Source organism: Nyctibius grandis, chromosome 26 (genome assembly GCF_013368605.1).
Source record: "Nyctibius grandis isolate bNycGra1 chromosome 26, bNycGra1.pri, whole genome shotgun sequence".
NCBI lineage: Eukaryota > Metazoa > Chordata > Aves > Nyctibiiformes > Nyctibiidae > Nyctibius > Nyctibius grandis.
In genome coordinates this window covers 4,749,587-4,772,954 of record NC_090683.1, presented here as the reverse complement: position 1 = coordinate 4,772,954, position 23,368 = coordinate 4,749,587, and the positions used below count along the sequence as shown (strand labels likewise).

Below are 23,368 nucleotides of genomic sequence, written 5' to 3'. Positions count from 1 at the left end.
CAGATGTCAAGTCACAGGAAACAAAATACAAACTATTATCTTATGGACCCCTGCGACCCCATGTACAGTCTGCGAGTCTCTTACTTCCTTGGATATAAATAACAAGCAGCACTTGTCTCTGGACACAGTTAAGACTACAGCTAAGAAAAAGAATAATTCTCACCTCATTCAGAACCACTTCCAGATGAAGACATTTTATTTAAGAACCAGAGCCAGACCAGACCTTTTTGAAGCACAGGAAATGTTCCCTTGCCACTTCGTCCTCATAATTACCTCCTGACTTAGCAGCTGTACCGAGACATCTCAGCTCAGAACTTCATCTACTGTAGGAATCAACAGTCAAAACTATTCTGTGAGCAGCAGAGACTTGACCTGAGAGAGGTGGGGAATCTCAACTCAACGAGTAATTCCAGAAGAGGCCTCAAAATTGCTAGACTTTTGCTAAATAGCCTGTCAATTTCTACTTTGTCTCAAGATAAACGAACTACCTTTCAAGAAACCAGTAGTTTATACGAGAAATTTCCAAGTATATTCATTTTCAGTAAGCTTTATTCACCGGAAGATAACTTATAGAAGTCTGTGAAAGAAGTATATTTTTAATTAAGCATTTAAAAAACCGGGGTGATGGCTTCTTGGACCAGCCAGGTATCAAAGACTATCCAAGAACAGCACAAAGCACAGAGAAAAGAAGCAGGACAAAGATAATTGGAGCAATAAAACAAGGGGATGAGATATGGAAGCACAGGAAAAGACCATTATCTTCCTGCATTCTTCAAAGCCTTGGAAAGGACAATGCAAGGTCTGAATTTGCTGCTGGAAAGAAAGAAAAAAGAAAAAAACAAGGGCAAGTTAACTGAAAGAGCAAAGTGGGATGCAATGGTATCTAACTAGTGGATGAATAAAATGAGTAAGTTTTCAGATTTTAATGCATACATTAAACAGGGCGTCATACCACTGTGCCTACTTGGCATTCCACAGAAGAAAGCAATGATGGGCAAAGCATTCAGAGCGCTAACAACTGCCAAGCGATACTGATTGCAACGCCTCCTGCGTGGCAGGAAATCTTGCCTAGCTGCAAATGCAGGTTGGAAGTCAGGCACAGTGAACTCCAGAGGTTACTCAAAGTTGCCTAATTATTAACACGGTGGTGTAGAAGAGGCTGCACCAAGGTAGCAAACAACTTGTACCAATAAAAAAATACTAAGATTAGAAAACAACACTTAGGAAAGATGAAAGTGTCCCATACTAAAAAGCTGCCTCTTGAAAGAAAGCCTGGTTTACACAAGCCAGAGGCTTATCTTTCTGGAACAAAGAAATGTGAACAGTTCTACAAGAAGCCAGTCACCACCTGGAAAAAAAAAAGCTATAAAGGAGTAACATGAATGGGATATATACAGACTTAACTGGACTAGAGGGAAAATAATCTATGCCAAAAAAGTGGTTGGTGAATTAAGCTTGAACACTTTCTAAAAACCAGGAGCGTGTGCATTACACCTTCCTCTACCTTCTGTGCTCTTAAATCCAAGAAAAATCTTAACTTAACCTGTACCCTGTTGAGTGCCACGAAAACTGCTGAGCTCAAAATGACACACAGAGTTTCATTTACAATCTTCAGTCATAAGAGAACAGACTGGAAAATCAACACAATCATAGCAGAGAGATAAAAGGAATGAACTGGCATCCATGCCAGGCTGAAGGACCTACAACTTCTCATTTGGGAGACAGAAACACTAGAGAGAACCTGGTTTCCTTAAAATACAGTGCAAATGATCCCTCTCAACAGTTGAGAGTGCCCACGCTTTTCTCTTCATTCCAAGGCACTATATACCAGTCCTAATTCAGTTTGTAAGTTGTCCCCATTATACCATCAGTAGCATTCAGGAACTTGGAGAAGAACCTTCTTTTTATTATCCCCCAAAGTTGCCAAGTACTTTAGAGAAGGCCAAATTCCTGAGGTCACAGCAGGGCCCTCTGGACACTGCATAAAAAGAATATTTTAATTAAGGCAGAATCATATACCTTAATTCAGTTTATTTCATAAAGCTCATTATCAAGTTGGAACATCCAGAATGTCTTTTTTTTTTTTGAGATGACAGATCATGGAAAAGTAGAGGAGTTACCTAGAAAAATAATTTTCAACACAGTTAACAGAGAGAGAGAGAGAGTTATCTCAAAACGCACTGAACGTTGGCAGCCCACTAGAACTCAGAAACCAAAATTCCACTTCAAGAAATATTCCAAAACTAAATGTTCCTTTTCCATTCTTGGAACGGTTTTATTTTTTTTCCCTTAAACCAATTCTCCAGTTATAAAACAGGGAAGAAAAAAAAGAAAAGGCTTGGTCACTTACAAAAATCTTAATTTGTATGAAACTTTAAGGGATGGGACAACTGTCAGTGAAACGTCAGTGTTGTAAGGAGAATTACAAGTTTTACATATATTTTGTAAGAAAAGAACCACCACCATTCTTTAGCTGTAGACCATCTACCATCCCTTCCCCCTCCTCCCCAAATATGACCAGATAAAATAGCAAACAGCTAAACCTAAACCAAGGAAAGAGAGAGGAAGTTGGTGGTAAGAAGCAGCCGAGAGTTCTCTAAATAACCTTCTGCTGTTATAAACAAATCCTCCACTGAAAATTTCTGCTCTTCAGTCATTGTCAAGTCAAGTCGTATTTTTTGACGTTCTTCTAAGACTGCTTCACACCGGTGTTTGAACAGATGCAGAAAACTGTATCCCCTTTAATCACATCCAACCCTACCTATAAATTACCCAAAGTATATTAGAATTACATGCACACCAGTAAATATAAAAAGTAATCAAATTCTTAAAAGCAAACAAAATTTTATTTTAGAGTTACTGTTGTGTTGAAGTCACCACTCCTAGTTTGACCAGACGTTTGCCTCTTCTGTAACTCTTTCTGCTTCCATCTTTAATCCTCTTGAGGTACGTCCTGAGATGCTTAAAGCTTAAATCTTCAGAACTGTTTTTCCTCAGGAGTTAATCTTCCTCATTATTTTTTAATTCAGACCGTAAGTATGTTAAAAATAAATAAATCTCTTACTTCTTTTTCACCAAATTCCCCTTTTCCCCTCTCTCCCCTTCTGCCAATCCATTCCTGCTCATATCCCTCCTCTTCTAAGGAAAAATGTTACTCGAACACACCAGCTTAGGTCTTACAGAAACAGCCTAAGCAGACTTCTGTCTTCAATAAGAAACTTGATCTTATTTTTGAAAAGACGGATTTTGTTATTGCCCGTGAACTCTCTTATTTTAGACTCTCCCTCACAGGCAAATCGTAAAAAGTATTTTACAGCTTCAGTTTCTACTTGTTTGTTACGTGTCACTTGTCAAGTAACTCAGTTGCCATGTTTGAGGGTTTGGTGTTTTTTTTTTTTTTAAAGTAAAACATTTGTACTTTCATAGCATTTAAGTCATCTTCCAAATTAAAAGATAAAGCCATGAAAACTACTGTTTCCCAGAGAACTTCCTAACAGCCTGGGGCAGCCTCTCACTCCAAAAGCAGGCTGGCAGCAGCAGGGGTTTTCTCCCCTCTGTAGCTCTTTCTTGTCTTGTAATAGCGACACACTGCTAGAAATACCTCACACCTCTAAAATCCCAGCAGATTCCTGGGGAGTTGAAAATAACTGGAAGAAAATGCCTAAGCGGTACGATGGCTAATCAGAGAACAAGCAAAAACTGAAAATTAAGCAGGATTGAATTTTTCTATCTACTGTGCTGAGACCTGATACCAAACACCGCTAAAGCACTCCAATGGGATTGCAGATCTGACCCCTCGCAAACCACCAAGACTATAATCCCCTCTGGAGCCTTTTATTTATATCAACTTTCCAGTAATACAAACATCTAGTAGTCCTCACGTAACATTCTCCAGTTGCCATCTTGCGTTAATATTTCTAAGAGCTTATCAAATCCAACCTGAGCTGAAATACAGTTTCTCCCTTTATTATTCTGGAAATTAAGCTTTTAAATAATCAATGTAGAAATTACATCGCGTGGCCAAAACTAGACATCAAACTACTGGATTCTTTCACCTACTTGCAATTGCAGCATGACTTCAAAGTGGTTATGTCAACTATTTTAACCTGCTAAATGTAAAGATCATACAATTGCCAAACAAAAGCACTCTCAGAATCAGCATGCAAACTCAAATTTTTGGGAAAGAGTGAAAAGAAATCACCCACTTGCTTCATTCCAACAGAAAGCTCACTCTGGGACTTACTTCTAACAGATAATAAACAGCAATTACAAGCACTCCAAAAGACTCCTGTTCGCATCCGGTCCTACCAGCTAATGTTTCTCTGATGTTTCTGTTTTTATAGGCAGGATGAGTCCTTAATTTTCAAAGTTACTTTGTTTAGTTTTTTCTCTGACCTTATCAGACATGAACACCAGAAGGAATAAAGAGAGGAAGGAGATTGGAATCAAATTCCAACCAACTTCCACCTCCAACCCTATATATATTTTCCTCAAAAATCAGCAGCTGTGTTTTCCATAAAACATATCACACCAACTTCAATAAGGCATGATGGTTTTGCTAGCATAATTTTAATAATCTTACTCACATTAACATCGAAAAAAATCACATCTTGCCATAAATCACACTATGACAATAACAACTATGGCATTCACCTGCACCCATATCTGAATATCCTAACCATTCAAGACCAAGATTATCGAATTAATAAGACAAAGAGCAAAGAAAAGTTTTGGTAGCTTAGATATTCTGTATTTAATATGGTTTTAGTCAATAGGAAAAAGGACTGGGCCAGAGGCATTATTATATGTCTGTTTATATTAGTGACACTTTGCACCTTGCTGCCCTGCTGCCATTCTTTTCATTGCTTTTGGTATTAAAGTTGTAACTTGTGTTATAAGTGAAAAAAATCTCTAAGTATCTTGGACATAGGGAACTGGTTTGCTGACTTTTAATTTTAATTATACATTCTAAGCTGTTGTTGGCGTAAGACATTTATTGAATCTTTAAAAAACAAAGGGAAATGTGAAAGTACATGAAAATAAATTCCCAGAAGGTATCAACATTTATTTCCCTTTTTACACCAACAAACCATCTCCATAAACTGTGTCCAGCCTCAAAGAAGAAACCAGTTCTTGTTGCTTTTGATTTCTTCCTGTTACCCCCTTCTGTTCTTATAAAAACACTTAAAAAGTCTTCCTACTATTTTCCCCATCAATAGTAAAACTCAATAAGCTACTGGGCAATATTATCTAAAGAGAAATATCAATTATCTGCTAGCCAAGACCCAACTCTAAATCATACAAGTTATAAACCTTCAGTATCGAGTAACACTAAGACTTTTATCACACGTGCAGTTAGGTAAGGTTGGCACCAACCTAAAGCAAGGATGTTGCAAAACACTTCCACGATACAGCTGAATATAATCTACTGTAATGCTTGTGCTTGTGCTCCCTGATTAAAATTATTATATAAAATTTAAACGACGATCATTTCACTGTAATCTTACTTGCTAGAAAGCAGAGGTCTGTAAGGCAGAACACGACACGCAATGGCAACTTCCAAAACTTCTGCACTCAAACACCTACACTGACACACTGTTCCCTGGGAATAAGAACGAACAAAATCACAGCCTAACACAAATTCTTAAGAAAATCATCTGTCTCTCAAACGCAGCAGTGAAATACTGTTCTCTGAATTTCATTTACTGCCCGCAAGCGCTTCGAAGAAATTAATCAAACTGATACATGTAGTTTTTAAGCACAACTTGTTGAGGTTGCACACTTCTACAAAAAATCAGCTGAGGAAATGAAGGCACCAATATAGTGGTGTCATTTAATATGATTTTGCAATTACAAAGGCAGATCTATAAGGTCAGGATACCTACAACAGGCTGCCTTCTATGCATCCGAGGAAGGTACTGTATGATGGGTTCACCGTAAGAAAATAGATTCCTGGGGGAGGGATGTGACAACATTCTTTAACAGCCAACACAGTTAGTCTGTAGGCATGATTCTAGCCATGTTGACTGAAAACTTTTCCATGGATGCAGTCGGCGTCTGTTCTAGCCTCTTTATGCAGCAGCACTTGGGAGGCAGCCAGGCAGCCTCCCTGCATTGCTCTACAGCAGCTCCAGACACTCGGTGTACTTGTCTCCACCTGCTCTCCAGCCTCACTGCTATAAGCCTGTCTCTAAAACCCCGGCTGTCATCTGAGCTTTTCTTTCAGACACAAAGGCAAATCCACTATTTTAAATCAAAAATAAAAATTAAAAAGGATTTCTTTTTAAGAGAAGATAAGTGAGGCCTCACTATATTTAAAATCCAAGCTGAAGAAATAGAGCTTAATAATCTTGGGCAGTCTCCCTCTAGTAAACCATCACTATTAGAGAAAAGTTGCTATATATACATACAATTATGATCTGACTTATGATTTGTTGAACAAATTTCTGCAGCAAAGAGCAAAGAATGTGGGCAGAACAGTAACTAAAGCCACACTTTAAAAAATTACATATATTCTTAAATTAAATTATGTCTTCATCTGATCAAGTCCTGTAAGCAAACTTCTGCTTCTCGTTTGGCTCTAAGATAGTGAGTTTTTCTAGACCATCTCCTCTGTCCAGGCAATTTTGCTTAAGTATCAGCTCTTGTCACAGCCCTACCAGAGACATCCACATAATATATTCATTTTGGAGACAGCTGTTTATTGGTAAATATGAGGATGTAGCCTTCATGGAAAGGAGGAAAAAAAACCTGAACAACTACACATAGCTGTTTAAGTCACACAAATAATTTTGTGAACCTCTACGAGCACCATTCCTGCATATTCATAGTTTTAAAAGTGTAATTCTTTAAGTTCTGTTTGACATCAGAAGATAGAGTTTCCATTCTTAGAACATCACACCAGTCTTTTCAGATTGATGCTGCATGGATGTCACTGGCATGTCTGATGTCACACGTATGGAAGCGTTCCAAGTGTACCTCTATTAACTCAAAGGGTGGCAGGTTAACTCGAGAAAAAGTAGTGATTCAGAGTAACTTAAACTATCAGTCAGCAATTTAAGTATCCTAGTGTCCAGCTATACCCTATATAAGTTTACGTATCATGAAACATTTCTGAGTATGTAATAAATTTAAGTGTTTATAGAGTTCTAAACCTTCCAGTATATTTTCAGAAACAATATTACTGAGATTATGAGATTCCCAAACATTGAAAATGCTTACAAATTAGCATATTTCCAAATGAATATTCTGACTTTTTCTGTATGCGAGTCCCTTAAAGGTGTGCACAAGGATATCCATTTTTGCTGGAAAATTATTTCTGTTAACTGAAGTTGGATCAATTTTTTAAAAGCATTAACATCACTGTATGTGATTCACAGCCCAAGCATTACATCAGACCCAATTTAAAATGCACACCATACAAACTAGATTTCTAACGACAGCCATTTTTAAAGTCCAGCCGTACAATATAACCTACTGAATAAGGCCTACAACCCAGGCTAAGGAAAGCTCAACTGAGATCTCAGCATGAAAATTTTAATACTATTTTCTGTAATCAGCGCATCTAAAGTCACCAGGATCCTACCGGCTTCTACTATATGAATGGCCAAAACAGATTCTTCCAGTTATGAATTTAGTGTTGGAGTGCTTAAACCCTCCCGTGTTCCTGACTTCATAAACTCTACGTACGTCTAAAAATCCATGGAGTTGTAAGATCAGCTACACCTCACAGAACGCAATGGTGCAACTCCTGCCTGTAGCCAAAGAACTTACTCACAGTATAAAAATGAACTCCCAAGTCTTTTCTGGGCATTTGCTACACAGTCAGTGGTTCTGCATCTTTTCTCTCCTAAAAATGTGGAGGAAAAAAAAAAAACAACAAAAAAAACAAACCACAAATTAAATTTCATGCGTGCTACGTATTTTCTTGAATTCTCAGCTATGCACATCAGCCAAGAGGAAGAGACTTCCAGAATCACTCAGCTCCTTCCTTCCAAAACACTGCTACAGAGTTCAGTAAAGAGCCACTTAACAACGTGAAACCAAGAAAAGTAGTTCTAATATATTTATAGATATAGTGTCTGGAAAAAAAAACCCAGCTTCTTTGCCTCCTCAAGGGTACAAACACTTTACTCTCATGCTAGTTTCCTGTACCGTCACGTGTTTCTAGAACTTGGGACACATGCTTTATTGAAGAGGTCTCTCAAGTACAAAGTACGAGCCAGAATGCAGCAGCAGCTTATCATCTGAGAATCAAGAAGCAACTCTCAAAAAAGGTTTTTGGTTTTGTTTTTAAAAATACATTTTTGTTGTATTTCCTCTCTGTGTCGACTAGGAAACACCAGCCGTTGGAGGAACACAGCAAGATCTTACATAATACTCCAATCGTGCAGAACATTGAGCCAAAGCTGGGAGGAGAGAAGGAATTTTACAAAATTACAGTGGATATTTCCAAACGTGGAACTATGAATGCAATTGATAGCTATTTCTTCCTGTGTTATCTTTCCCAGCTTTATGCCCAATTTTGCAGAAATAATGTCCAGGAAGAAATGAAGCAGATTTTAAGTTTACAGGGCCACAGCGAGCTAGGCAGTGGAATGGCAAACCCCACAAGTAAAACGCTGAACAGAAGGGTGTGCCAAGAATAAAGCTGTAAGTCCCTCTTATTGTAAACTGGATTGGTAACCAGAAAAATCACACAGGGCAACAAACTCAATGCACACTACATACCTAACCTAGGTCGGTCTAGAGGCTCAGCTGAAGTTCAGAGATTAACCCTAACCCTCCCCCCAACACTGGTCAAGCTGGCTCAGTGGAAACTAACTGAGAGAAAACTGATGAATAGAATTGTCTTTAACATTTATCAGGTCTAATCAGCCTAATACCAGAGCCAGCTCCGGTACCTTCTCCATGTTAAAACATCAGCAAATTGTAAGATCAATTACACAAGAAACTGCTTTTTTTTAAGCACTCCACTGTGACCTGTGCAATCAATGATGGTACTGCTCATCGAGACCATGTGTCAAACCAAAACCCTTCCATTTTAACTCCCTCCCTGGTCTGTATCTATGTGCAAATCCTGGAGGTTTTGGGGAGGAAACACAATTAGTTCTATAATAGCAATAACTATACTCAGATAAATCAGGATATCAGATTTGATAATAGTTTCTACGATCTTATGGTAGGTACAGTTTTGTATTACTGTCCTCTACTGATACAGTGACAGGATGACAGCTTATGATGTACTTTTGCTATCACGTTGTCTTGATCTCTATACACATCCATGACAGAGTACCATTAAGAAAAAAAAAAACCAACTGTTTTTTCTTCACGTCACAATGAGACAAGTGACATAATGAATCATTCTGGGCATCTGGTTAGAAAATGTCACTGAAAAAGAAGGAAGCGAGTTATATGCTTTACTTAGCTAACTTAGGGTTGTTTTATAACCAAAGAGTTCTATTTTATAAAGCATAAATAACAGCAAAATTCTTCAGACTTTTATAGGGCTTCACACCAAGCCACCCCAGACATAACCACCTAGAACTCTAAAAGAAAAGGAAAAAAAAGGAAATCACAAAACACTATTCCTTTTCATTACGTCACAATGATGCTCTACAATCACAAATGTAAACACATCTAATAACGCTGAGTTACAGAAAAAATGACAACAAATAACATTACATTCCATATTTCCCTCCCCTCAAAAAACTCCTGTCACAAAAAGACAATTCCATCCCACAGGCAGCTTTGCAGATACTACAGGAATAATATTTTATATTTATAATATCATCTATCACTAATCAAGATGGTGCTTGCTACAAGCATTAGCACTCTGCTATCAAACCGTACCAGTGACACATTTAACTGGGAAAGGGAATTCTTCTGCCTTTCCACACCGCATGATGATGCACCATTTCCTTTAAACACCACGACAGGCCCTAGACACAGCTAAGAAATCCCAGTACTGATCCCAGACACCCTGGGGTCCAATCCATAGGAACACCAAGTTCCCTCCTGATTTAGAAACGTGCCTCACAGCCCTCAGAGGCGAAGCTACGGCCTGTCATCCCTTACTTGGTTACGCTGTTAGTCACCCTCGTTTTTCCACTCCAGCCCTCGTTTCCTTCCCCCCACTCGTGTTTCCTCACAGAGTTCCTGGCACCCCACTGAACCTCTACCCCTGCCTGGGGATCTCTAGGAATCCCTCACCCAGGCCTCCCCCCAACTTTTCCCAGCCGCACCTCTCCCCCCGCTCAGGCCCTGCTCCCTCCCTCGCACCCCTCTCCCCAGCCCAGCTACCGACCCCCCCACAACTCCTGCCCCCTTCCCCACAGCTCTTACCTCCCGGCCCTACGAGTGACACCGACCGCCGGAGGAAGCCCCGCTCCGAGGCAGGCTGGGACGCCCGAGAAGCCCTGGCCCAAGCAGGTGCGGCGGGTGGGGATGGCGCCCCCGGGACTCTGCCCCCCCCAGCTCCGCCGCCAGCCCCTCTAGGAGACCACCAGCCGCCGGAGCTCACTATCTGGCAGCATGTCTTCCTCCGCCGATCCCCCCAAGAAGATGCAGAGGCTCACTATTCCGCAAGGCCCTGCAGCACCCCTCTGCGCAGGCGCCGAGCGGCGCAACAGACAGGATATGGCCGTTCCCGGCGCTCCCCGCCCGCCCGCGCATGCGCAACGCTCGAATGACGCCGCCGGCCCAGCCCCGACCCCCGCTCAGAACCACTGCGCACGCGCATAGAACACACCTGCCCACCGCCAACGCTCTCCTGCGCATGCGCCCTCTACAGCCAGGCCAGCTTCTGCGCATGCGCAGGCGCCTCCGACACTCCCTCTCCAATGCGCATGCGCGCTCGGCCCCACCGCCCCCACCGCCCCCCTCCTCGCCTCCCCGCGGCTCACATTCTGGCAGCGCGGTGGAGCATGCGCTGTGTGCCTGGGGGACCCCTCGGGTGTGATAGCTCACTATTTGGCAAGCAGCTACTCCTGTCGCAGTGCCATTTAACCAGCCGGCGGAGGAGGCGGGCAGGCCCCCGCGGGTCTCTCACTCACTTCCCAGCCGTGCGGCAGGGCCGCCGCGGGAGCAGAGGAGAGGTGCCCCACACACACCTCACAAAGGCAAGCGGTGGAAGGACGACGACACGACCTTCCCCCCGTCCCTGTGGAGGTTTCCAGTCCTCGCCCGATTCCTTTTGCTTCTTTCCCCCGCACGGTCCCCCTCCCACCTCACCTGAGAAGGACACCGCTGCCCGCTGTCCCCGTGCGGTCTCCTCATACCGCCCTACACTGACACATCCGGGCACCCCGCAACACCCGCCTCCGTGACGTAGGGGCGGGGCGCCGCGCATGCGCGGGGCGGGGCGCGAGGGAGGCGGGGGAAAAGGCGGGAAGGGCGTCGAGTGAGGGGGCGCGCGCCGCCACCCCCTTTCCCTCACACCTCTGTGAGGAACCGGCTGCCTGAGGTAATGGCGTGTGCTCTGCCCCCTTCTGCTTTGGAGACCTCTCCTCCCGGTGTGGTGTGAGGGCTCAGGGCTCTGCTTGGAGCTGGTGGAGCATTTTATAATAAATCACAGAATCACAGAATGTCAGGGATTGGAAGGGACCTCGAAAGATCATCTAGTCCAATCCCCCTGCTGCAGCAGGATTGCCTAGACCATATCACACAGGAACGTGTCCAGGCGGGTTTTGAATGTCTCCAGAGAAGGAGAGTCCACAACCTCTCTGGGCAGCCTGTGCCAGTGTTCGGTCACCCTCACCGTAAAGAAGTTTTTCCTCATATTTATGTGGAACCTCCTGTGTTCCAGCTTGCACCCATTGCCCCTTGTCCTGTCAAGGGATGTCACTGAGAAGAGCCTGGCTCCATCCTCACGACACTTGCCCTTTACATATTTATAAACATTAATGAGGTCACCCCTCAGTCTCCGCTTCTCTAAGCTAAAGAGACTCAGCTCCCTCAGCCTCTTCACCCAAGGAGGAGGTGTTAGGTGAGAAGGGACAGCGTACGTTTCTCTTGCAGTTGTGGTGTGGCCTGGTTTCCCCCTTTCCTCCCCGTTCCTTTGAGGGTTGGTGAAAATACAAACAGCGCTTCCCCCTTCTCTCACTTCAGGCTGGGTCGTGGGTCACTTCAGTACATGGGTCACCATTGCTTGTGAAGAATGACTACCCATGCTGTTCACAATGAGATTTTCTTGCCAAATTTTAGGATGATTGGTGAGTTTTTCTCAAAGCACAGCATTTATTGTAACCTTTTGAGAAAAGGATTACAAAGCAAACATGCTTTGTGTTTGTCATTCAGAGGTCTAGATAAAAAGCTTAAGGGAGACTTTACAGACCTTTCAGTACCTAGAAGGGGATTATCAAGCAAGCGGGGCCAGGCACTTCGTAGTGGTACATGGCAGGAGGACAGAAACAAAAGTAAAACCAAGAGAGATTTAGACTGGGTATAAGAATTTTTGTCATCATGACCTTAGATGAGCATTTGCACAGGTTGTCCAGAGAGACTATGCAGTCTCTATTGGAGGTTTTCAAGGCCTGATTAAATAAAGCCCTGACCAACCTTGTCAGATCTCACAGGCGACCCTGCTTTGAGCAGGTTGGACCAGATGACGTCCTGAAGTCCCTTCCAACCCAAATTATCCTGTGATCCTAAGATCTCATCTATGTAGGGGTCTTCTCTACTTTTTAGTGGTTTGCAACCAAAGGAAGCAAAATTTTCATTGTTAGTAGTCCTTAATTACTTAAATGTTTGTTGAGAAGCTTATCCAGAGCTAGGCTTTCTTTCCTGCCAGTTTCAGTCTCGTGTTGTAGTGAATTAATACAATTACACACAAAACACCCCAAAAACCAAATTAGCCAGGTTACATAATACATATCACAGCTACACTTATTTAAATGAAAGATACAAAGTCTTTTTATCTCATATCTCATTCTCTCAGATGAAAAATGCTGCTTCTCATAGCACAATCGGTCCTGTACACCAGCCTGCCACATTTGTCCACTACTGATTCAGAGAATATTGCCTGTTTCATTGCTAACATTTTCTGCAGTGTCCTGGGTTTTCCTGGTGAGTATCTCATCCAAGTCATGACCAATTCTTGGACCCTGCTTCATTCCTTCATTTCACAAACTGCTGCCCGTGGTGATAAAACAGCAGGTAATGCTGCATTGTAATGAAGAAATGCCATAAAACGGCCTCTTGGGAAGCACAGAATTGGTATAAGCATTCCTATTCTGGCTACACATTTCTCCTAGAAACTTATTTTCATACCCTATCCATTATCCTGGATTTTATATTCCCAGTATAAACTGTGGATTTTTACTGATGTATTTATTCTCTTATAGTTGAAGTACAAAAGGAAATTACAGCACCAGTTTCAGAGAAAACAAAGAGCTTCCCCCCTCCCCTCCCTTAGGGCTCTTAGGCTTCGGAGTCTTGATACAAGGGGTTTCTAGACAGAACAAACAGAAATGTCTCCTTTAATTCAACAGTGGTCATGTGTCACTTAACAGTAGGGAGGTCAACCTCTTTTGCAGTTTGTGGCATTCTCCTGATGAAAATTCTCTTGTTCCCAGGAAGTGGAAAATTAAATTGTGTATCTGTGAAAATGAAGATCGAATTTCACCTCTCCTCCATATGAAAAAGTTATTTAGAGTCAATTCTGCCTTCTTTGGTTGCAGATAGAAGTGAAATCTGTCGCTTACTCTTCACAGACCCTACCTTCTGTCTTTAATACAATTCCATAATAAAATGACTGGACAATTCCTAGGTGCAGGTACTGCTTGAACCTTGAAAATTTGCATGGGGATAAGCTGATGTTTGCGTGTTTTGACACTAGTGTGCATGTGAGAGTACCAAATTCTCAAATGCATTCGCTTTGGGTATAATCCTCAGTATCATCTGAATGATACAGGACAGGTTGTTTTTCCTGCGTGAGCACAGCCAGTAAATGCTAAGGGACATATAGGTTTGGAGGTGTTACTTTTGTGTATGTGTCAGTTTGATCTTTATGTGAAGCTGATTAAACTGATGTCCGTGAAAGAGTTGCATGTGAGAATTTTAAATAGCTCCTGCTTTTTAATATTCACTTCCTCTTTGGCTTTAATTATTTTGTTCCTACATTTTCCCTTTCAATTTACTAAAAATCTAGAAATGTAATTAGAGAGAGGCTGAACTCAGAGAAAGCTGCCAGCATTTCTACATCATGATTAAATATATCAGCCATCCCTTTAGTGAGAGACTGAAAAACAGGATTCTCATAATTATCTCCCTGTTATCCAGGAAAGAATCTGCAACACGTACGGATACAGAGTTATTGAAAATGCAGCACTAATTAAAATCTCGTATAGGCTCCTGATGATTGGGAGAGTATGAAAACAGAGTTATTTAATTATTTCCTGTATTTATCATCTTTGTTACAAAAACAAACAAAACCATTCTAAACAAAACCCATCTCCAATCACTGGGGAGACTTAATGAGGCTTTTATATATGCAACAGTCACACAAACATTGCAAGTTGCTGGATTCACCTCTCCTTAGAGCAGCGAGACATCTATATAACTCATTTTCCATATGTAATGCAAAAGGAATGCAGTGGTATATTCACAAACAGCAATGGAAGCATTGCTTGGTTTGACGATATGGTTACTGTTTGTTTTACAATTAAGACATAAAGAGAATCTTGATATTATAAGGTTTTACGGTTTCATTGTGAAATAGTAATATTTGTGTCATTGCCAATTAAAAATCTAGTATCTAATAGGTCATCCTTCCAGCCTGACTTCTGCTAGAGTATCTCCATCCGCTTGAAAACGTCACGCTCTCACCTAGCCCGGCACGAAGCCTACATTATTGTTTGTCTTGTCAAAGGAGTCTAAGCTTTGGCACTAGCAGAGCACACTAGAGGACAGTAACTGCTGATATGGTTTGTGATGAAAGGAAAAGCTTCTGAGATACTGGCTTCTTTGAACCATGTAAGTCTGGGCTTCCTCCAGGGAAAGGAACCTGGTGAGCTTTTTCTTTTGCAACCCTTTTGCTCAAAATTTAATTTGCAACAGAATAGCAAGTATTGAGCTAGATAGAATCCAGTATCCCCACTTCTCCTTCACTATAAATAATCTTCAGTGTTGCATGGAGTAGGAAGGTAAGTTCAATATTACCCATCTTTTAAAACTTTTAAAACTGTAGAGAAGTTAAACAGTTTATTCATATTAAAAAGAAAAAAAGACAAAACTGCGAAATGGTTGCTTCCGGTTTCAAAGCCCAGAAGAGTATAGGAATTAGGTGGATTTTAGGCATCCAGATTCAAAACTATGACTGAAAACAATTCAACAGATGTATAAAATCACAGGTACCTAAATATTTTCAGGTACTGCCCTTTCTGACCTGAAAGTTCACTTAAGTGTTGCCAGTTTCTGGTTATGCATGTGCTCAAAACTGTCATGGCCTGAGCACTTAAGCAATTAGCTCCTACTTCTGTTACATTTGGATCCAGTAGCACCTATGTCCTTTGGAGCATGGAAGGATAAATTTCCTCTAGCACAGCCACCACATACATACAGCATTAAATTCAGTACAAAACACGGTAACGATCAGCACTTTGATGAGGAAGTGCCTGCTGGTGGTGGGGGATAGTCTCCTTTTTCACATCCAAACCATTCTCAAGTCTGGCTTTACTGCTATGCCTATTTCTGGTCAGAATTTGCTTTCCTGACTTCAAAATACTGTAAGATAACTCAGTCATTGTTGATGTGATTAAAACCTACTTTTATTTGTGAGAGACCAAACTGTTTAAAAAATCTTGACCTCCTTTGAAAAAACTCTGACTTGGAGATTTTAATTGCAGGGAAGCTGTTCCTAGTGCTATTTTTACTTGTATTGGGAAAGTATCAAAACTAATTTTTTAGAAGAGGAAATTATACTTTAAAATGCATTATTGTGAGAAAGTGACTCCCTAATGTCTTTGAGTTGGTGCTTTGTTTCTCGTTAGAAGCACCTCCTGTCTTCCCTGATAAGCCTGCACTTGTTTTCAGTGCTGGTTTGCTTTAAGATGCTTTTTGATCCTGTATTCATTAAAACCTGATCCTGCTGCTTCCCACCAGCCCTAATGGTCTGTGAAATTATTTTCCTTTCTCCAAGACGCTGTTAACTCTGCTAGCGCCTGCAGAGTAGAGGAGCTCAGAACATTGTCAAAAGTCCCCCGATTTATTCAAACCAGCTTTTCTCCACAAACAGGAATTAATCTTCAATGTTATCACAGCAATCTTCCTTCGTGGAGAAGTGGGAATGGACTGCAGCAGAGTCTGAATGTTTTTATCACTGCAGTTTTCCCCTTCTACAGGTACAGAGAGATAATTGGACAAAAGACTTGAAAATCAAGGATCAGATTCGCTCTGTATAACAGAGCGTGAAAGTATGAATGAGCATAAAGGGCTCAAACAACTGCAAAAAAAAAAAAAAAGAGGAAATAAATCAAGTAAGAAAAAAGTAGGGAACAGTGAAATGAAGTGATGTAGTAAAGGGAAAACGTCAAAGTGCATTTGCAGTCTGGACCTTGCAGGGAATTACAGTAGTTAAGGGAAAGGCAGGATTTTTAAGGTATCCACAAAATAAGAATTTTTCCCTTACTCAGCATCAGGATTCATAACTAGATGAGAGTTTAGTCTTGCTCTATTTCTTAATGCTTGAGCTCTCTCAATCTGTGCTTTTGACACTGATAAAGATTAGTACTAGCTGTCAATATGTACTTTATTGCACAAATTCTAGCAAGTATTGTGACTTGCTGCTACTCGACAACATTCTTACAGAACTGAACAACTTAATGAGGAGCTAATCAGTTCTTTGGTTTTGCCTTCTCATTAGCAATGCCCTGCAATGACTATTACAGCATTAAGTTACTGCAACCAAAATGGCCGTAATGAGTATTCAGACGTTTAATTTCATGTGAAGATGCACTCAGGTACTGCATAGAAAATTGTTTTCTAGAACAGTGATTTCAAAACCAAGCCTTCAGAAGCCATGAAGACCAAACAAACATAAGGCTGTCCATGCAAAATTTTGTTCGTGTTATAGACATCTGTACGCTGTAGTCTTTAATTGTACGATCACATTATCTTTAGCCTGATTTCCTAAGGAGACAAAGCTTATGTTGTTTGATGTTCTTATCTTCCTACCTCATCCCTCACTAACTTCTAAGTCAGCAGTGTTTTCCAAGCAAGTTAAAAAAAAGAAGTAGGGGCCTCAAAGATCGTTGTGTTCTACCACGTTCCATCAAAGTAGGGCTTGCTAATTCCAGCACACACAGAACTACTTGCTATCCCTTTCTGTGACTGGGTGAGTTTATGTAAAATGAAATGAGATGTTGCATCCCGTATGAGTTCCCAAAATTTATGTAACTCACACTTCCTAAAATATTTACTGACTGCAAAAATAATTACTTTCTTCCTAGGCATTTCCTCAATTATTATGTAATGGTGTCTTGCTGCTTAGAAATATTAATGAAGCTCTCTTAACCAGTATCCCTGTGATTTTAAGTGATAATATTCTTCATGCAATATAGAGAGAGGGGAAAAAATAAAGATATCTTAGAATTTATCAAACCAGAGAAAATAAAGCTTATGTCAAAACTATGCACTAAAACGCCCAACTTGATACATCTCAGGCCTCATTACGTAGAGAAGTTGGTGTTCAGTTGTGCTCTGTGTGTTCATCTCTCCAGGCATGGCTGAGAACACTCCCTTTTGCAGATCTAGCCCAGCTGTTCATACAAAAATAAAAAACTTGGTAATCATTGAAATACTTCAGGTTATGGGATTGCCACACAGGTCCTCAGGCAGGGGCAGAATCTGCTAATCCAAATTGGTGTTATTTCTTAATCCCGAGACAAGGATTTTGGTTTTCCTGCCACATTCACTGTAAAACTAATTAACAAATTATAGCCTATGATGTTCACTGAATGAGATCTCTCAAGACCTTGGGAGAAAGTGACGCTACAATTCTGGGAATAAACTAAATCAGAGCAGGCTGCAAATTTGTCTTGAAAGCAGACTTGGCTCCTCAAAGCTGATAAGGAGTAAGAGAAGCAGCCTTTGCCTGGAAAGCAGTTTGCATTGTTCTGAGAAGTGATTTTTAGAAGTTTAGCTAATGAATGTCAAGCCATCGTGCTGCCAGAGGACACAAACTCAACTGCCCACTTTTTCCACTACCACAGAAACTGGAGGCAACAATCACTACTGTTGGAGTGTACTTGAGAGGGCTGAGATTTTTATTGCCTTGGAATGTCTAATTTTAGGTGGGCAATAGTCCTTTTGGACAGATTTCTGCTGTCACTGGGAAGAGGCCATTACAGATGGGTCTAGTATGCGCTCTATTCGTGTTCCAGGGCCACTGCCAGATTCCTTAGTGTTGTCTTTAAACTGGCTGTTGTAAAGGGGAAATGACAATAACATTTGATTTAAAAAGTGTGGGGTGCTAGTCCCACCTGCTGAAAAGCAAATCCCTCTGCCCAAGGACCATTATGGAAATCTTCCCTTGCTGTCCCCAATATTATGTCTGCCTATTAAAATCTTTCACTTCATTCCCATTTTCAAGTTTCAGGCAAGCAAAAGACTTAGTCCTCATTCCAAGCGATGGAAGGTTTCCATGGCTGACCTGGCTGGATTTCAACTTTTACGGATTCTTCAGCATCTGGTCTGAGCTAATAGAACTGCTCCTGGGAATGCCCTAATGCTGCATGTTTGTGCTGCTCTTGGATAACTGAAGACCCAGTAAAGGACCTGAACCTACTTCCAGGTCAAAACACACCACCACCCCTGACTCTGGTCGTCTTTTTTTTTCTGCATTCTCCTAGCGAAACACCTCTACTGAATGAGTCAGTATCTCAACAAGTACTGTGTATGAAAACCATGCTGTCTTCTGACCTATTTTTTTCTTTAAAACAGGTTCATTGCTCATAAAAACTTTGGAAATAGACTGTGAGCTTACCAAAGTAACTGAACTGTGGTGATGAAGAAGGTATTAAAAGCGTTCAGGACCCTATATTTGAGTAAGTATACAAAAAGAAAATGAAAATGACATTGCAAGCATTGCAGAAAAGCGTAGCAAGAGAAAGGAAAAAAAGCCATATGACCATTTTTGCTAATTTAGTTCTGAAACTTTCAATGCACTTTTCATCTTATTTTTTTCCCTAAAATATTTAAAACCTTAAATACCTCATTCCAGTGTGACATCCAGCTGCCACAGTTTCAGTCTGAGGCAATTACTGTTTTTCCTGTTCTCTAGATGCATCCCTGGCTCACTGTTATTGAAATTCTATTACTTATGAACTGTAAATCTAAGTAGGAAACTGTTTATTATAAGAGTATATATTTCAAATGCATACCCCATCCCTATCGGCCTTACAAAGTTCTTCCTACTACTAGTCAGCATAAACTTACTACATGCTAAAGTGGGACTCTAAAGCTAGCACGTCTTTTCCCTGATGGGTGCGATTTTGAGTCTCACGTGCTTTTCAGTCCATGAAATCTGACAGGAATTCCCGTTTCCTTTGTAGGAGTGTGTGGAATCCTGCAGGATAAGCTCACATAATCACCGACTCTTAACTGAGTGGCACAGCATAAATCCTAGTTGTTCTTGAAGAATGACTATTAGGGTTGGGTTTTTTTAAGTGGTATCTTCAAGATTGCAAATTCATTGATTTCAAAGCAGTAACGATAACTTCCTTAAACTCTTTTCATTTGAGGACGAGTCCTTACTGTCCTGTGACCAGAAAATTATCAGTGTTATACAATAATATCCACCTCTATAAAATATACGCACATACAGCATCATCTACCTTATTCTGTGTGCTCTCTAAACAGTTGGGGTTTTTTAAGCATCTGCTGATGGAGTTGCAGAAGGAGCTCATAAAAACAAGGAAGATGAAAGGTAAAGGAACGCAGCTGTCGAGTTTTCCCCCCTGTGGATGCCATGTCTCAGTTAGCTATGAAATAAAACGTCACCTTTCTTAGCTGATACATCAACGAGTTCCTCCTGGAGGGACACCAGGCACAAACACTACAGCAATGTAATCTCCTGTTTATTCTCAGTATGTGCGTGACTCTTCTCATCTCCCTGGAACCACCAAGAACTGACAAGGTTCCTAGGAGAGTTCTGGCAGAAATGTTTTCAAAAAACATCCAACTGTGACGCCAAAGGCTGCTGCTGTGCAGGAAGCCAGCTGGTTGTGTTACATGAGGACAAGAGGACACACAGGTGTGCACACACTTATTTATACTCATGCTATTTGTAATGAAGGACATTCTGCAGAAGAGATGGTGATTGTCTTAAAGCTTCAAACAACCTAGCTTCAATGTAGTCTCTGCTGATGGTCAAAAAGAATTAAGCAGAATAAAAATGGAAGAAGACCTTGATTTCCACATTATGTTTTTACTGTAAGCACAAAGACTCCAGAAGTACAGTTATATCGCTAATTAAAGAGGAACTGCTTTTTGTTCTTGTATTTCTTGAAAACGATTGAAATAAGAGTTCCCCCTGCTGGTACCTGGCTGAGTCATAAACGGACTCAGGGTGGGGACTCTGGAGCCAACAAAAAGTAGAAGAGAAGATGGAATCTCTTCATAACTTCTCAGTCTGACCTTCATGCTTTGCACTTGCAGGGCTTTGTCTAAGGCACTTCATAAACTAATCTCCTACTCAACTGATTTCCCTTCCTCTTCTGCTCAGAGGAAGACCAGTCACACCTGCTAAGGAAGGAGCAAACCACAAGCGTTCCCTTTAGTAACTCCTTGGCAACTCAGCCCAAACTCAAACATTACACAGTGACTGTTCAAAGCACCTACTGTCTTGGCTGCAAAGGGTCATGTTTTACACTTTACAAAAACTTTTCATTTTGGAAAATACATCATTATCACAAAACTATTGCTTGCTTACAGCTGGGGGAAGAAAGACAGATCAAGCACACAGGACTAAAAAGAACAAGGTAATCTTTTTTATTTAACTAGATTTGCACCCTTCTAATAAACTGGAGAATGTCTAAAAAAACCAGAGACAAACTGACTCATAGGTGAACTGGTGAAGCCCAGACCGTTGGTAGAGAACCTGAGCACTGTGCTTTAATTCCTTGAAACCTCTAAACTGCTCATAGGTGCACATGCTACCACAGAACACTTCCTTCTTTGAATAAGCAAAATAAAACTTGCCAGCAGTAGTTAAAGATTCCTTTGCACAGCCATGCCCTAGATGTTATGCAGTATCTAGGTAAATTAAGTTCTGTCAGTGCTTTGTACATTGCTAATCTCTTACTTGAAGGCAGAAAGCCTTTCCCGACACTTCACCAGATTCAAGCATTGTCTCTGAAGACACTTGCACTGTTTATAGAAAAAGAACAAAGCCAAAAACCTATTAAATACAATTATCCCTCTGCAAAAGGTGCCTCGAAGAGGAGCTACCATTTCTAATAGGAAAAAGTAACACAGAGGATGAAAACTTTACTGGATCCTACACCAGTTCCTTTGGAGTTTACCTGTCTTTATTTAAACAGACAGCTGAGCTCAGGCAGGAACGTACACCAAAAGCCACCAGGCAGGCTTCTCAGAATGTGGTAACCAATCTGTCACTGGGGAGAGGTATTACAGCAATCCTCCTGGCAGCTCAGAGCTGGGGACCTGTTTTGTGGCAGTGTTGTTAAAACTGTCCAAGAAGAAAAGCCAGTGCTGATTTGAAAATAGCTGCTTGAATTGCTGTTGCAGCCTCCTCTGGGATCTCGCAGTACGTGAGGTCTGGAGAGAAGACAGCAAGCTGTCCAAGGAAATCCAAAGGATTCAGACTCAAGGTAAGTACAAGAGCTGCCTTTGTTTTAAGAAATTCTTATTGACTAAGAGTCGGAGGTGCAGCAAGAACCAAGCTGGAGCAATACCAGGAATAGGCTTTAGAGCTAAAGTGGGTCAAGGGAGCCTGCAGCAATCAGGAGAGAGAAAATCTCGTTTATTTTCTTTCTTCTTGGCAGACCGATCTTTAAATCTGTACTCTGAATACAGCCAAGTCAAAGATACTGGTAAAGACAGATCTTGGCTTAGAAAATGGACCCTAGGAAGCTCCCAGCTTCATTCTTTCTGCTGGTTGTCCAGGCCACTGCAGTGTGGGGAAGGGGACAGACCTGTGGGCTTGAGCAAAAGTTCCCTTGAAGCTATGGTGACTTCAGTAGTTAAGAAGAAAATTAACAATGAAGTCTCTGTTTCATTTTTAGGACACTGTCTCTCCTAGAGCTAAACCTAGACTCGGGGCGAAAGGGGGAGAAGAGTTCAGGAAGAGCAGTTTTCCTAGAATGGACACAGAAGAGGCAACTTGGCTGGAGGGGCTGTAAATAAAAAGGAGATTGCCAACAACAGACTGACAGCACAGGGGAGAAAGGCTGCTTCTATCTCACTCCCTCCATTTCTGATCACAGACTTTCTCCAGGTCAGTATAGAATTATCACTACTAAATTCTGCTTCTGCAGCATCAAAATAAGAGTGATTTCCCTTTGATTTGTAGCACACACTCTAGAATAGTGGTTTGTAACAGCAATGACTCAAATATTCTTAAGAGGCGACATGTTTGAACAGAAATTCCACAATTATCACGAGCAAGTGGATGGTTGAGGGAGTGATTTATAAGGCAATTTGCAGGTGTTTGTATTTGCACAATGACAGGGAGCTGGGTCTATTCCTACTTTAGATACTAATAAGGGAAAACAAGTCTGCAAAACTAATAGAATTGAGAGCTCACCTAGAATCTTAGTGCTGCTTTTTGTTGCTGAGTTTAAGAATTGGTTAAATTTAAGATAGTGCTAAGAGATAGAGGAGCCTAAGTCCTATAAACACAGAGAAAAGATAGTTTTATGATTAAGACACACAAAAGATAATTGATTCTTATTTCTGCCACAGTGTTCATGAACAAGTAATGCAATTTCTCTGCTCTCTTTTATAAAATGGAAGTAGTATTTGTTACCGTAGAGATACTGGGAAGGGTAACTGTCCTCAGGGAAGCCAGAAGCTCTGTGCAGTAGCAGGTGCCAGCACACGGTTCATCAGGCAGTACCCATGGATTTATGTCACAGAAGATTTTACTTCAGAATTCTCTACCTCTGAGAACGTTTGTTTGCTACTTATCACTTGATCTTTAAGACAATGTAGGTAGCAAAGCAGTGAAGGTGACAAAGAAAACCCCTTTAATAGCCTAGGGTTATTAGAAATGTGTTGTTTGAGTAGAACTATAGGATAGCGAGACAGATTAAATGAAAATCAAATTTGAGGCCAAAAAAGTTGTAAGAAACACTGGAGTGGGGGGGAAGCAGGGGGTAGAAAGAGACTTACAACAGCCTCTCAGGAA

General features: G+C 41.1%; 1 protein-coding gene across 2 annotated transcripts in view; it reads right to left on the bottom strand.

Annotated features, from left to right (window-relative positions):
• SPOP (speckle type BTB/POZ protein) overlaps positions 1–11,318 on the bottom strand; it is a 28,538-nt gene extending 17,220 nt beyond the window's left edge. Inside the window, exon 1 of one of the 2 annotated variants that reach the window (XM_068418647.1) lies at positions 11,233–11,318. The gene's annotated coding sequence lies outside the window, so the exon portion shown is untranslated. Of the gene's footprint in view, positions 1–10,344; positions 10,624–11,232 lie in introns of those variants that run through there. The other variant, XM_068418646.1, reaches the window with a different exon arrangement.
• Between the last annotated feature and the right edge of the window lie 12,050 nt (positions 11,319–23,368).